Below are 14,616 nucleotides of genomic sequence, written 5' to 3' on the forward strand. Positions count from 1 at the left end.
TCTGACTGACAAACAATTGTGTCATTATTCACGGACCAAAAAGGCAGTCTAACCACATCCCCCCCTCCTCCTGTGCCGATCCGGCCCCCCTGCCAGCTCCCAGGGCCTAACCACAACCCGGGGCTTCGGGCTGGAGGACACTAGCCTGGTTTACCTTGCTGTTTGATTGTTTGTTTGTTTGTGGGTGCAGTTTTGAATTTTTGAATGCTGAGTAATCTGAATAATGGGGTGAGACTATGATATGATATGATAATGAAGGAATTGAAGGTCTGCAGAAATCTCTGGAAATTTAAGTTTATTTAAATTTGTCTAGTGAGACATTACAACCCATTGCTAAGCTCCTCACTATCTTAAAGCAGCAGTCTGCAATTCATTTTAAATTAAAGCAGTAGTATTCCTGAGTGGTGAAAAAAAATCTATATTATAATAAATGGCATCAATTTGCTTCTACTACCATCTCTGCAAAGCCAAGAATATTAATTCTGGTAGGTTTTCCTAGGACTTCTTTTGGCCACAACAACTTTCCCTAGTTACCTGACCATCTGCAATACTGAAAATGAGAGTGCAAATGATAACTCACTAAAATCGTCAGATTCTTCTGCTCTAAAAGCATCTGAATAAAAGAATTTAATCAGCAGCATCACATGTTTGATGTGGTTTGGTAATGATTAAATTTAATTTAATTTAAATTGTCTGCAGAAAAATCTGGAACCGAGACTTTCCTTTAGTTCACTGGCTTAGCCAGTCCTTTCTTAAAGCAGCAGTCCTTAAATCTTATATATTGGTTCATTTAAAATAAAAGCAAAAAAAGTGGAGAAAACACAAAACATTGTAATAAATAGCATTAGTTTGATTCTGTGACGATCCCTGCCAAGCCAAGAATATTTATTCTAAAAATGTTCTGTGTTCTGGTAGATTTTCCTTTCCTAGTTTTTCGGGCTACAATAACCTTTTTTCTGGTTATCTGACCAACTGTGGTGCTGCTAATGGCACAGAAATAAGAGCTACTACACAATAATAATACTGCAAGATAGTAGAACGTCAAACTTCGGCTTTTTTCATTCATTCGTGCATCTCTAAACTACAAAAAAGCAAAGCTGAAGAGAGCAGGCAAACTAAAAGAAAGCATAAAAGGGTCTTCCCTAAAATCACCAGATTCATCCACTCTGAAATGATCAGAATAAATGAGTTTTTTCACCATAGCATGTTTGATGTGGTCTGGTATGATTATGAAATTGTCTGCAGTAATCTCTGAAACTCAGGTTTCCTTCAGGGAATTTATAAGGACTAATCAGACATATCACCTATTGCTAAGTCAGTCATTTCTTAAAGCAACAGTCCTTAAAAGGTTTTCTTTTAAATTGAAAACAGTAGTACAGATTGGAATTAAGACAAAACAATTTAGTGAATGGCTCAAATTCGCTTCTATAACCATCCCTGCAAAGCCAAATATATATTTATATACATTTTTAATTCTACATACATTTAACAGAGTGGGCTTTCCTATAAGTTTTATAGTCACAATAGCTTTTCTTTGTTACCTGACCAACTGCAATGCTGCTAATGGCACTGATACAAGAGCTACTGCTAACTGTGATCAGAACAGCAAACTCAAAGTCTTCATCTGCTCATTCACACAACGTTACACCTCAAAAAAACACATAATTAGAATTAAGGAGAGCTGGCTCTAATACTCTAATAGATCCAGACTCCTATTTGAAGTCCTATTTGAAAGGAGACCAAAATGCATGATTTAAAATTAATTTTAAAACATATGCTCAGTGTAGAGTGTAGAGAGATCACTAAATTCTCAAGAAAGTACAGACTTTCACTTTAAATACTGAAACAGCAGCATAAAAAAATCACACAAACACCTTACACACAGCAATTGCGAGTGATTTAGGTAAGAGTTCAAGTTGAAGGTTTTCTCTTTTGGGGGTCATTGAACAGGCTGAGAGAGCCAGGATGGATGGGGGTCTTCTTTTCTGAATAAAGTCAAAGACCACGGCATACTTTTTGTCAATGAATTAATGCAGCAACATTAGCTATTCTTTTGGTTTTGACAAGTGGCTACGTCTCCTACAAGAGTTCTAGGTCAAGTCTTTGTTAAAACCTGAATTCAATGTTAATCCTAATCCCCTCTTCAAAGCCAACATTCAGACCGATTCAGTTTTGGACTCTCTCTCGGCTCGGCTCTCGCCCCTCCGGCTGCGGCCACATGGAAATGTGTGTCGGGCTCTGAAACAAGTGATTAATATTTCAATAGGTTTGATCATTTATACCAGAGCCACATGTTCACACATGTGGAGATAAAAAATAAAACAGTACAGACGCATTCTTAATATAAACCATAAAGTTGAAGTTCATTAACAGGGTTGAGTGAAGAATTGAACGTAGCAGTGCTACTAAAATAAACAAATCAAGTAAATTAAACAGTTTCTTAATTTTTTCACGTGTAATGTTTAACTGTAAAGACTAGCAGTAATGTTTTGGGGTCAGACTGACCTGGTGCATGTTTACTCATTCAAAACTAAAATATTGTTCTTCATAGACATGATTTTAGCTCAATAAATATTTAACAATGATTCACGCTTTTTTTGCTGATTACAAAAATCTAAAATATCAATTTTCCATGCTTTTATTATATATATTATTTTTAGATGCTGTATTAGAACTATTAAAATGGTACTAATATGTGTGCCACAAATACATTTGTATTTGATTATAATTTATTTGATTTGTTTTTTTGTTTTTCTTTTTCTTTTTCAATATTGAAATACATCTCATACATAGATACATATATTTTACTCCTCCCATTTTGTTATTTGACACCTTTGACACAGAAAACTTTTATTGTATTTGGTTTGGTGTCAAGGTTTTAATTGTTAGTAGTTACATAATTTTCTATTTTATTTTACATTTAGTTTTTCATTCCAAATTTCTTAATTTCAGTCATCTCCAGGTCCTGCCTAGTCTAATATAATCTATTTTTACATTACAACGTTCAGTCAATTCAGATTTTTTTACTCAGATCAAATTTGGCTCAAAATTCATAAATCTAAATGTATGACCTGTCTTTAACTCTAATATTATCAAATCTGGCCATGAAACTGCATGCATTCTAACAGTGACACATTTGTGCACATCACATCCGTGATAATCTAGGACCACGTATGAAAATGTCTCCAATCTGATTTAAAAAGATTAGAGTTGTCATATACACACAACCCAAAACAATTAATAAAGAAAAAAGTAAATTCAGACATGAACCAGCCAACCACGTCTTTTTGAAATGCAGCTAATGCAGCTAACGCAAAATCGTTGGGCATGCTAAACATGCTTGGAGGAGAACACTAACTGCCAGATTTGTTCTATCAGCTAACAGATGCCCACACTGACTAGCATCACATTAAAAGATGCTGGAGAGGGGTAAGGCCATCCTACTTACACAGTAAGAGTAAATGTAAATTAGTTTTTTTGTTTTTATTCCTGCCAATCCCTGATCATTTATCAAAACCTAGAACTATAAATGCAAAAAATAACATAAAGCTTACCAAGCTGTTTGACTAATAGCTCACAAAATGCTTTAGAGTCATTGAAATGCCATAAACATGACTATGATGGCTCAATAAAGGAAAACATACCTCCCATGGAACCCCAACCCCAGCTTAGCCCACCCTAGAATGTTGTATGTGTGTTTTTTCTTCTTACAGTCTGAGCTTCATTAGCTGGGACCTCCACTGATGTGGCCACGAGGCCCACCGTTTCTTTATAAGCCAGGTTTCAGAGCATGTGCCGCGTAATTATTAGTGTCATCCGCTGTAGTGAAGCTAGGAGGAGGCCTGAGAACAGCCCACCGCTCCGCTGCTCCCAGACCTGCCAGGGCTTTTAATGAGAGCTCATCAGCAGAACTCTGCGAGCCCTTCAGCTGACTGACGAGGCTCGCCATGTACTCCAACATCACTGGAGGTGGCTAAATGTAAAGTGGTATATCCAGTTTCATGCTCATTATTAAGGGCTGCATTGGGCTTGGCTTGCAACACTGCATGACGTCATTATAGGTGGCCACCAGGGCCAATGTTCTCATTCCCGTTGCTTGTTGAGGGTTAGAGGTTGGCTAAAACAGTGATTTGTCACTCACGTGCTGATGGATGTTGGAAACACATCTGTAGAAGTGTTTAAACGCTAGTCAATCTTTCCTTCCACTCTTCCTAACAACAATAAAGACAGACCCAATGCTGACACCTGCTTCACCCCCTTGATCTGAACCACTAGGTAATACTGTATACAGCAGGGTATGAGCAACATTATGTCAAAGCTGGTGTAGAAAATGTCAAAAGTCCTTCAAGCGTTCCTACGTCAAGTTTTGCTGCCCTTTTTGAGACTAAGTAGATGGTGCACATTTGCAGTACAAAATGTAATACATCAGTGTTTTCTGTAGGTAAATACTGTAGTATAGATACAGCCAAAGCTTTTGACCATCTCATCCTATCCCTACAGCAAAATCAGGTGCAATTCCTTTTTAAATTATACATTTTATTATATACTACCCCAAACCCTTACATTTACTTAGATTTTTACTTAATGAATGAACTAGTATTAAAGATATGAACTAGCTATTTAAGATATTTTATTTATTGTTTGGCCATAATGATTATTATGCTGATTTGGTACAAAAGGCTGAATCTTCAAGGAGCAAAGATGGGCAGAGGACATCAGCTTCTTAACACTTGCATGAGAAAATGTTTTTAAAACAGTGTTAAATCTTAAAATAAGATTGACACTCCCTGTACAGTGAATCAGGGGAATGCATGCTCAAGCATAAAGGGCAGGGGAGCAAGCCTAAGCTGAATATTTTACTATGCAAAACACAAGCTATATTAACCATATCCAGAAGTGGCATCAACCTAGGAGGCATCATTTAATGTAGTCAGATGAAAACATGGATACAGTGTGATCCGGATCAAAGACAGACAGCCCTATCTTACACCCTGTGTGAGGTGCATCATGATGCTCATCACGATCTTACACCCCACTAACAGTCTATTTTGATGCTGTGGGCCTGTGTCATTTAAACAGTAATGCATCGATGGGTGTATCGGCCTGGAGATAAGGTGTATTCAGGTAAGTTTCTGGTATATTGCTATCTTGGCAACAGAAAACACAGGTGCGCCACTGACTGAATACAACCTAGACAGATGTTTACAGTCTCTGAGTGACCAACCTACGTACACCCATGCTTGTTACATATACATGGACACACAGCAGTGTGTATTAATTGCTTTGTTTGGTGATTGGATTTTATGTTAAATTAAAAAAAAAAAAAGTTAAAATTGCCACTACCTTGGATTCCCACATTTAGACCTCCAAAACACTCATGTCTGCTTCTCCTCAAGGATCTTTGGTAGATTCCGGCTGTTCCCGTATGTCATAATAGCAGGATCTGTGAGGGTATGAGGGTGAAAAAAGTATTGATTAATTAATAAAAAGTACATTAAGACTTTAGAGCAACATATGTTTCCTTCAAGACCATATCTTGTCCAAGGAGATCTGTGCATTTTTTAGAAAGACACATATTACACATATTACAAAGGCAGGCTGGCTTAAAAGAAGAGGATGGTTGCCTGCAGTCCTGACCTGCCCCAATAAAAAATACAGGGAGAATTTTATAACTAAACTAAACTAAACTAAACTAAACTAAACTAAACTTATAACGTCAACCAAAACACAGTTCTGTACAGCACACCTTAAGACAACACCTGAAACACCTTATCACACATTTTCCACACTGTTCCAACATTGTCTAATTTGGGGTTTTATTAATAGGACATATATTTCAAGAAAGCATATAAGAATGAAGAACATCTCTAACCAATAGTGTTGAGTGGACAAAAACAGCCGAGCAAACATCAGGTTCCACTTCTGTCAGTCAAGAACAGAAAGCTGAGGCTGCAGTGGACACACTTAACTAAACTTGATAGTATAAGATTGGAAAGCGTAGAGTAGTCTTGAGTCTCATGGAGAGGATACAAAATCTGGATCTAATAGTTGACCTTTGGGATTTGAGAATTAAGGTTTTCCCTCTTTGTGGACTCTAACACTCTAATAGGAAGTGTGTATCATATGAATTCATGTGGAACCAACCGCCACACAACACCACACTGAGGATATTTGCTTGGCTTGTAGGCCACTGATCAAACAGCAGGCATTAACATAGCTAGGTCTTGTAGGCTTTGGGACTCCTGAAAGACGTTGGCGAGTGGCACCCCAGTGATAAGTGCCTTCAGGACAGGCTTCTGTCAGCAGATCAATTTGCCCCACACAAGCTCCACACTTCCTTCACAGCTCGCTTCCCAAACTGCAACATTCTGTCCAGGCTTTGAGTCCAGAGAAGATCCTGCAGTGATGAATAATCCTCACTGATGTGTGCAGATACGTCCAAGTGTGGAAGGACCAGGTTTTGACCCGTGAGGTGTTTAAGTGTTGTGGGTTGACTCTCTGGGTTAGCGGGTCACTGTGGGCTCTGTCATCATGCCTGCTGGACCGCTTGATGATTATTTAACACAGCCAGTCGGCCAATCTCAGCTAAAAGCTGAGGGAAAGGCTGAAAGCTATAAATCATACCCAGTATACTAAACCAGCTTAAAATGAGGGGCAGTTTTCTCACTAGTATTTCTACCATGTAAAAACTGATTTTAGATGTTGAGCACAAATACACTATAAAAGCAAAAGTACTGGGACACAACTTATTTATTTTTATTTAGAAATCAAGAGTATTAAAGAGTTTAAAAGAACAGTTTTTAAAAGTTGATTGAGGTTGATTGAATGAGTTGGAGAGTTGGGGGTGAGGTGGAGTGGTGATCATCCAACATCCTGACCTGTTGAATGCAGAGGAGCATAGTGCACAGAGTTCACCAACTTTCTGCAGAGTCACTACATCACTACACACCTCCAAACTTCATATAGCTTCAGAGTTCATCACTACACACCTCCAAACTTCATATAGCTTCAGAGTTCATCACTACACACCTCCAAACTTCATGTAGCTTCGGAGTTCATCACTATACACCTCCAAACTTCATGTAGCTTCAGAGTTCATCACTACACAACTCCAAACTTCATGTAGCTTTAGAGTTCATCACTACACACCTCCAAACTTCATGTAGCTTCAGAGTTCATCACTACACAACTCCAAACTTCATGTAGCTTTAGAGTTCATCACTACACACCTCCAAACTTCATGTAGCTTCAGAGTTCATCACTACACAACTCCAAACTTCATGTAGCTTTAGAGTTCATCACTACACACCTCCAGACTTCATGTAGCTTCAGAGTTCATTACTACACAACTCCAAACTTCATGTAGCTTTAGAGTTCATCACTACACACCTCCAGACTTCATGTAGCTTCAGAGTTCATCACTACACACCTCCAAACTTCATGTAGCTTCAGAGCTCATCACTATACAACTCCAAACTTCATGTAGCTTCAGAGTTCATCACTACACACCTCCAAACTTCATGTAGCTTCAGAGTTCATCACTACACACCTCCAAACTTCATGTAGCTTTAGATTAGCTCTGGAACAGTAGAGTGTAGAGAGCTTCATGTAATGGAGAGTTTCCATGGCAGGTGAGCAGACATTTTTGGCAAAATAGTAAAAATATAGTGTAACACACTGGATGTGTGTCATGTTAAATCTCTTAATCTCTTTTAGTGTGTAGTGCACAATTGTGATACATAGCTTTCATGTTAAACAGGAAAACATATAAATAAGAATACACACTGTTTAAAACAAACAACAAGTGTTTCCAATTAACCTGTGTGACAGACAATTTAGGCATGTACCTTCTAAGTACTTCTAAGTAGATTTGAGTGATTATTCAGTTCTAGTGATGGTACATTTTGTTAAAAATAAAGATGTCAGATTCAGAGATCAAACATTCATATCTTGACCGATCGACCAATTGTGGAATAAGCCAAAAATTCTGTAAATTCAATTTTTTTCCTCGACCGTTTCTTTAACCTTTGGTCTCTAAGGCCGAGTGTGTCCATGTGTGTGTGCATGTGAGGATCTTCAGAGAACCACCGTGAAGACAAAGGAGCCCTCCAAGTAAAAGCTCAGAGAAGGTCCATATAAATGTCACCATGAAGTTTTCAAAAGGAGTAATGAGAACAATACAGCTGGCAGCAAACACTCCTCCGCCATCCATCTCTTACACTATCAACATGCACCTTTCAGATGCAGCGGCCCCTGCTGGGGTCTCCATCCCCTGCGTCAATGCCTTTATATTAAAGGGAAATTAGGTGACATTGAGTTTCAAATGAGTCGGTGACAGCCACTCCGTCACTGTCGGGATGGACGCTCTGCTGCGGTGCGGTGGAGTGACAGCGTGGCCCTCCTCCATCACCCGAAGCCCCACAACACACACACACACACACACACAGGGGGCGGCGGGACGGGGACGCCGCAGGAGCACCAAACCCTTGTCAGGACTTCACAGCGGGGGTGGAGAACTGGGCTGAAGCATTTCAACATTATGAATTAAAAATGGAGGAAAAAATGCAAATATTCATTTCCAGTAGTTGACTCTTTTTCTGTAATGTACTTCAGTCATATGCATACATATAACTTTATTTGGTACCCCTTGTTGAGTTACACACTTGTGTAATGCACATTTAATAGTTTATTTTTAGTTGTTTCAGTTCAGCAAAGTAATCAGAAACAGAGTTCTGAAATGTATGTACACCTTTTTCACTTTTCAACATTTTTTTTACAATTATTCTTAGTGGTGGACTCTTGAGAAGGGTATCTAGTTATTTTTTTCACTTTGTATTGTATTGTATTGCCGTATTGTACTGTCTTAAAAAACAAAAGTTTGAGAAAGTAATTGCTTGCCCATGTGGTTCTATTCGCTTTCGTAGAATAACGGTTCATACTCACATATCTCTCATTTATTGAGGCAAAGTTATTGCTTAAAGAACAATTATTCAAATTTGAGTAATCAATTTTAATAATTTGGATAATCTTCATACTATACACTAAAAGAATCATTATATTATTAGCATCTTTTATACATAAATGCAGCTCAAGGTGCTTTACAGAGAGTTTTAAAACATGTTTAAATGTATTTATTTAAACATTGTACCCATAAATAAAATGTTACATTTCAAAAATGTAACATAAATATAAACCCCTTAATTAGAAAAAATAACAGTAAAGGTAAGATTAAAAAAGAGAACAGAGATTATAAAGGTATATGCCTATAATGTAATAAAATAATCTAACTGAATATAAAAGTAAAAAGCAAATAATCTGAGAAATCATAAAAGCAGATCATAATAATTAAATAATGTAAATTAAATCATGTAAAGTCAAATAAAAACACTAAACACAGTAAAATACTATTAGCTTTTGGTGCTTTAAGCAGACTTGCAGTGCTGGATCTCGAAGAACATACAGAGATACACAATGTGTACTGTACAAGGCTGACAGTAAGTAAATGAAATGGTTGAAAATTAAGTTGCATGGCCTTTTGAACTCTGCAGAACTGCTGGTACTCTCAGACGTTCTGAAATATTACTTTATTGACCTGTATTTTCCTCAATAAACGCAGACATACAAACAGACAAACACTAGATTTTGTTAGCAGAGCAAGAATCTCTGAAAACCTCTCCTCCACAGTCCTCATGCTTCCTCTGTGTCTTACATTATGTGGTTTACAGGCCTCATTTGACGGCCCACAGAAGTGGAACTGTAACACAGATCCCTCCTCCAGACTCAAACCAGCAATGTTTTGTTTTGGTCCAAGGGTGCCTTAACCACTGTCCCACCACCAAACCCCCCCACCGTGTTTCAAAGATCTTTTGATATTGAATTTTTTTCATAATGTTTCTAATATTTACTTTAAAAAGTGAAAAGTTCAGCTGGGATCAGTTTAGGTCTTTTATAGCACTGAATGGGGTTATATGGAATGTGGTCAGTTTTCTGAGATGCTTCATAAATGCATCAATACATTGCACACTTGTTATATTCAGGATCTAGGGTTAAACTAAAGCTGTTATAATAAAAATCATATATATCAAATAAAACGATCTTTTTTAAAATATTGCAGGCCACATAAAATATAGAGAATATACTGGATCTAATGTTGATTCTTCTGAACCTAATCTGACTAACAGATAATGAGGCGATGCCCATTATCTGAAAACATTGGTGCTTTGATTTCACATGATACAATATGTCAGTTACATGGTTGTTGGTTCAATATTTGAATCAGCATTAAAATTAAAAACACACTTTATAGCCCCTAAAAAACAGTACAATGTTTTAACCCTCAAATTGTAACCTGTACTGGGTTGATTGACATACAGAGAGAGGTATTCTGTAAGTGTTCTGATGCTCACTGTATTGGGCTCAGTGGTAGACTCTAGAGAGACTGATTAGTGTTCTAATACTCACTGTACTGGACTAAGTCATGCAATACAGAGAGGGGTATCCAATTATTGTTTTTAAACCCACTGTACTGGGCCAAGTGATGGACTCTAGAGAGAGGATTCTGGTTAGTGTTTGGCTACTCACTGCACTGAAATGAGTGATGAACTCTTACAAGGGGTATCCTGTTAGTGTTCGGATACTCACTGCACTGGACTGGACTGGAGTCATGTACTCTTAAAGGGGTATCCAATTAGTGTTCTAAAACTCACTTTACTGGACTGAGTGGTAGACTCTTAAAAAGGGTATCTAGTTATTTTTTTTTACTTTGTATTGTATTGTATTGCCGTATTGTACTGTCTTAAAAATCAAAAGTTTTTGAAGAAAGTAATTGCTTGCCCATGTGGTTCTATTCACTTTCATAGAATAACGGTTCATACTCACACATATTTTTTTTATTGAAGCAAAGGTATTGCTTAAAGAACCACTCCTAAAAGTGTACATGGTCTTTACCTGCTTTCACAGAGCCGGCCACACATGGTGTCCATCGTTCTCTCTCATTCTGCTCACTTGCAGCTCTAAATACAGCTGTTAGAGAACGTGCTGGTATCGATTGTCCTGCTGTCCCGCGGCCACTTTTCCGTCCCTTTGCGCACACTCCCCCGTGCACCCTGGGCTTTGAATGTTACAGCCATTGATGGCTTATACAGTTACAGGCCACCACAATCATTCTACTGTAGGAAGGTGCAGGCCGCTCCAGCGTCCTCCCAAAAGGTATTTGAGACCGGCAGGTAAGAATCAAAGGGCTGCGGAGGTATAAGAAAGCCCTATCCGATTTCAAGAAGTGTGAGAGTGAGAGAGAGAGAGAGAGTGAGAGAGAGAGAGAGAGAGAGAGAGAGAGAGAGTGTGAGAGAGAGAGAGAGAGAGAGAGGGGGTTAAAGAGAGAGAACGAGAACAAGTGAGACTGACAATAAGAGAGACAAAGAGTGAGAAAAAGAAACAGATAAAGAGAGAGAGAGACAGAAAGAGAAAAGAGCAGTATAAGAGAAAATGAAAGAGAAAGAACAAAAAATAGAGTGAAACAGAGACAAACAAAAAAGCAGAAATAAAGACAGAAACAGAAAAAAACAGAAAAAGAAATAGAAGTGGAATAAGAGAGAAAAAGTGAGAGAAAGACAGCAAGGGGGTAAGACAAAGACAGACATAGAGAGAGAGAAAAAGAGGGATAGACAGAGAGACATAGAGAGATAATGAGTAAAAAGAGCAGAAAGAGAGAGAGCTAAAGATACAGAGATACAAAGGGATAGATAGATAGATAGATAGATAGATAGATAGATAGATAGATAGATAGATAGATAGATAGATAGATAGATAGATAGATAGATAGATAGACAGACAGTGAAATAGGAGAGGAAAAGACAGAGAGAGAAGAGTATAGACAGAGAGAGACAGAGAGAGAGAAAGAAAGGGATAGACATATACAGAGAGAAAAATAGAGATAGACAGAGACAGAGAGAAAGACAGAAAGACATAGAAGAAGAAAGAAAGAGGAATAGAGACAAGGAATAAGACAGACAGACAGACAGACAGACAGAGAAAAAAGTAGAATGAGCAGAAAGAGAGAGCCATAGAAATACAGAGGGACAAACGGATAGATAGAGAGATAGAGAGAGAGAGAGAGAGAGAGAGAGCTGGGTTCAGTTTAGTAAGTTAAAGTGCTGCTGGCTCGCTGGGGCAGATCTCTCTGGCCTGTCAGTGAGATTTATGAAAAGTGTGTGTCATGAGCGAGATGATCTGTCTCAGGGGCAGTGAAATCTGTTAAAGGGTGTTGTGTCCAGATTGGTTCAAAGCAAATAACAGTGTCCTTTGGCGTGTTCCACCATGACTGGGAAATTGGGCGTGACCTTACCGCACAAATGAATCCGGCACCTTTGACAACTGGCGGCTGCGTAATGGAAAAGACGCAATGAGGCACGGAGGCCAGCGCTTATGATTCACCTGAAGATCATTTGTACCTTTCTGCTAAAAGCCCGGCCAGAGATGGACACGGGGTCGCGAGTGTGCTCAGTGTTCTTTGGCAATAAAAAATAAAATGGGATATTTGAAGTGTGACATCTCTCAAAAATTCCTTCAGGCTGAGAAAATTATAAAAAGTATATCCATGTTTTATTAAATCACACATTCTATTAATAATGAAGCACATATTTTGTTTAATAAGTGCATTATGATTAATGTCAAATACAATTGATAAAATTACAATGTTTTAATATTTTCAAGTTAAAAATAAAATGTATTCCTACAATAAATTCCTGCATTGTAAAGATACAGTTTATTAAATTTGCAGCATTAAATCAATATTTTTTAATGTTAAATAAACTGTAATTGTACTAAAATTTAGTGTACTTAAATGTAATTATCTTAACACTGGTAATTTGTTTGAGGGTGCAAAAAACAACCAAATTTGAATTAATTATTGAAATACATACACTGATGTTCATTTTATGCCTTTGTAATGTGTGCAGCATGTGGTTTTGCATTGTCTTGTTAAAAAAAACACAGACATCCCTGGATAAAAGTCTGGAGGGCATCAAATGTTGCTCTAAGATCTTATTGTACTTTTTTATATCAAAGCTGCATCAGCATGACAGACCCTGGACCCTTAGCGTTTTTGTTCTGCACAGTAAAGTAGTAAGTGTTTTTATTACTCTCACTATTATTGTTATTGTATTGTTGTGCTGGAGAAAGGTTATTCAAATAATCTCTCGTTCATGTTGTTCTATCAGCTACTACATATCATTAAAGAGTTTTTTTTTACCCTAATCAAGCACTAATTTGCCCCCATTTCCATCTTTTTGGAATGTTTTGTGGACAAAGACTCATATTAATGAATAAAATGAAGCAGATCAGATGAAGTATCTTAAGTAAAATATCTTGGGTTCATACTGTCTGTGTCAAATAAAAATCAAAGTAACTGTAAGAAACACTTTGTATGTTTGGTTCTGTTTCGATTTTCCATACTGTACCAACGTTTTCTAATATGGAGGTATGCACTAATGTTTTTTTTTTTTTTCATTTAAACTGGTAATTACACAATTAAGGTGTTTCTGCTTCTTATCAGCAAGGACATGTACAGTAACATAATTATCTTGTTAAATTCTAAAAGAATAAAGAGATGAAAACAAACATCTGTCGAAAATTTAAATAAAAAAATAATCATTGCTCTGTTTTTGTAAATAAAATACGCAAAAAAAGGCTAAAGTTTTCTAAGTGAACTTCAGAGGAAAGATACAATTAACTAAAACTACAATAAACACGTTTGAAATGGCCCTTTTTTAAAAATCAAACAACAATAAAACATTTGTGGAGGAGCTCAAAAGATCCCCAGATCCAGCCCGACACTTCACGTTTAAAAGGGTTAACGTTTCTCCTGGCCCGACCCGGGGTAATGAGGTACGGGAATAAAGTGGTTGCCAATTTGTTTGCAGTGCGTCCGAACTGTACGGCGGCTCTTTCTTAGCCCCTGACAAGCAGGTGAGATCAAAGTGAGCCCGGACAAAAGGGGCTCAACAGCGATTTGTCAGGGGGACGAGAGGCATGGGCCGTCTGGGAAAGCGGCTGCAGCTCTCGCCGGGCCCTCAGATCAGTAGCGCAAAAAAAAGAGGGGGAAAAAAAGAGACCACGGCCATGAGAAAAAGTACAGCAGAAAAGGTTCAGAGGTCAGTTTGATTTGGTCTGGGCCGCCGGTGCCTCCTTTTCTGCCGCTTTGACTATTAACCTTTGTTAGTGGCCAAAGGACCCTTTTGTGTGCACGAAATTTCTGGAATTTTGGAAGTTTTAAAAAACTGAAAAGGCTCTACAGATCAATCTACCTTATAGCCAGGCTGATTGTTTTAATATACAAAGCTCTGAGGAGCTCATTGTGAGCCCAGCCCGACCAAAACAATGTCATTTCAGAGAAAAAAGCTGTGGGACCAGCGCTGAAGCCACCGTGGCCAAAAAATGACTGAAGGCAGCAAAGATGAAGTGAACTGTGAGTGAGTGATGAGTCTGTAATTGAGGAGGAAGAGAGCACTTACGCTATCGCATCTCACTCTCTGTGGTCTTCACTGGGACATGCAGAAGCACTCAGACATCGGTTTCCTTTCCACACTGAGAATCTACTCTACTTAAAGTAGCGTGACT

The sequence above is a fragment of the Astyanax mexicanus genome, chromosome 16, assembly GCF_023375975.1.
Source record: "Astyanax mexicanus isolate ESR-SI-001 chromosome 16, AstMex3_surface, whole genome shotgun sequence".
Taxonomy (NCBI): domain Eukaryota; kingdom Metazoa; phylum Chordata; class Actinopteri; order Characiformes; family Acestrorhamphidae; genus Astyanax; species Astyanax mexicanus.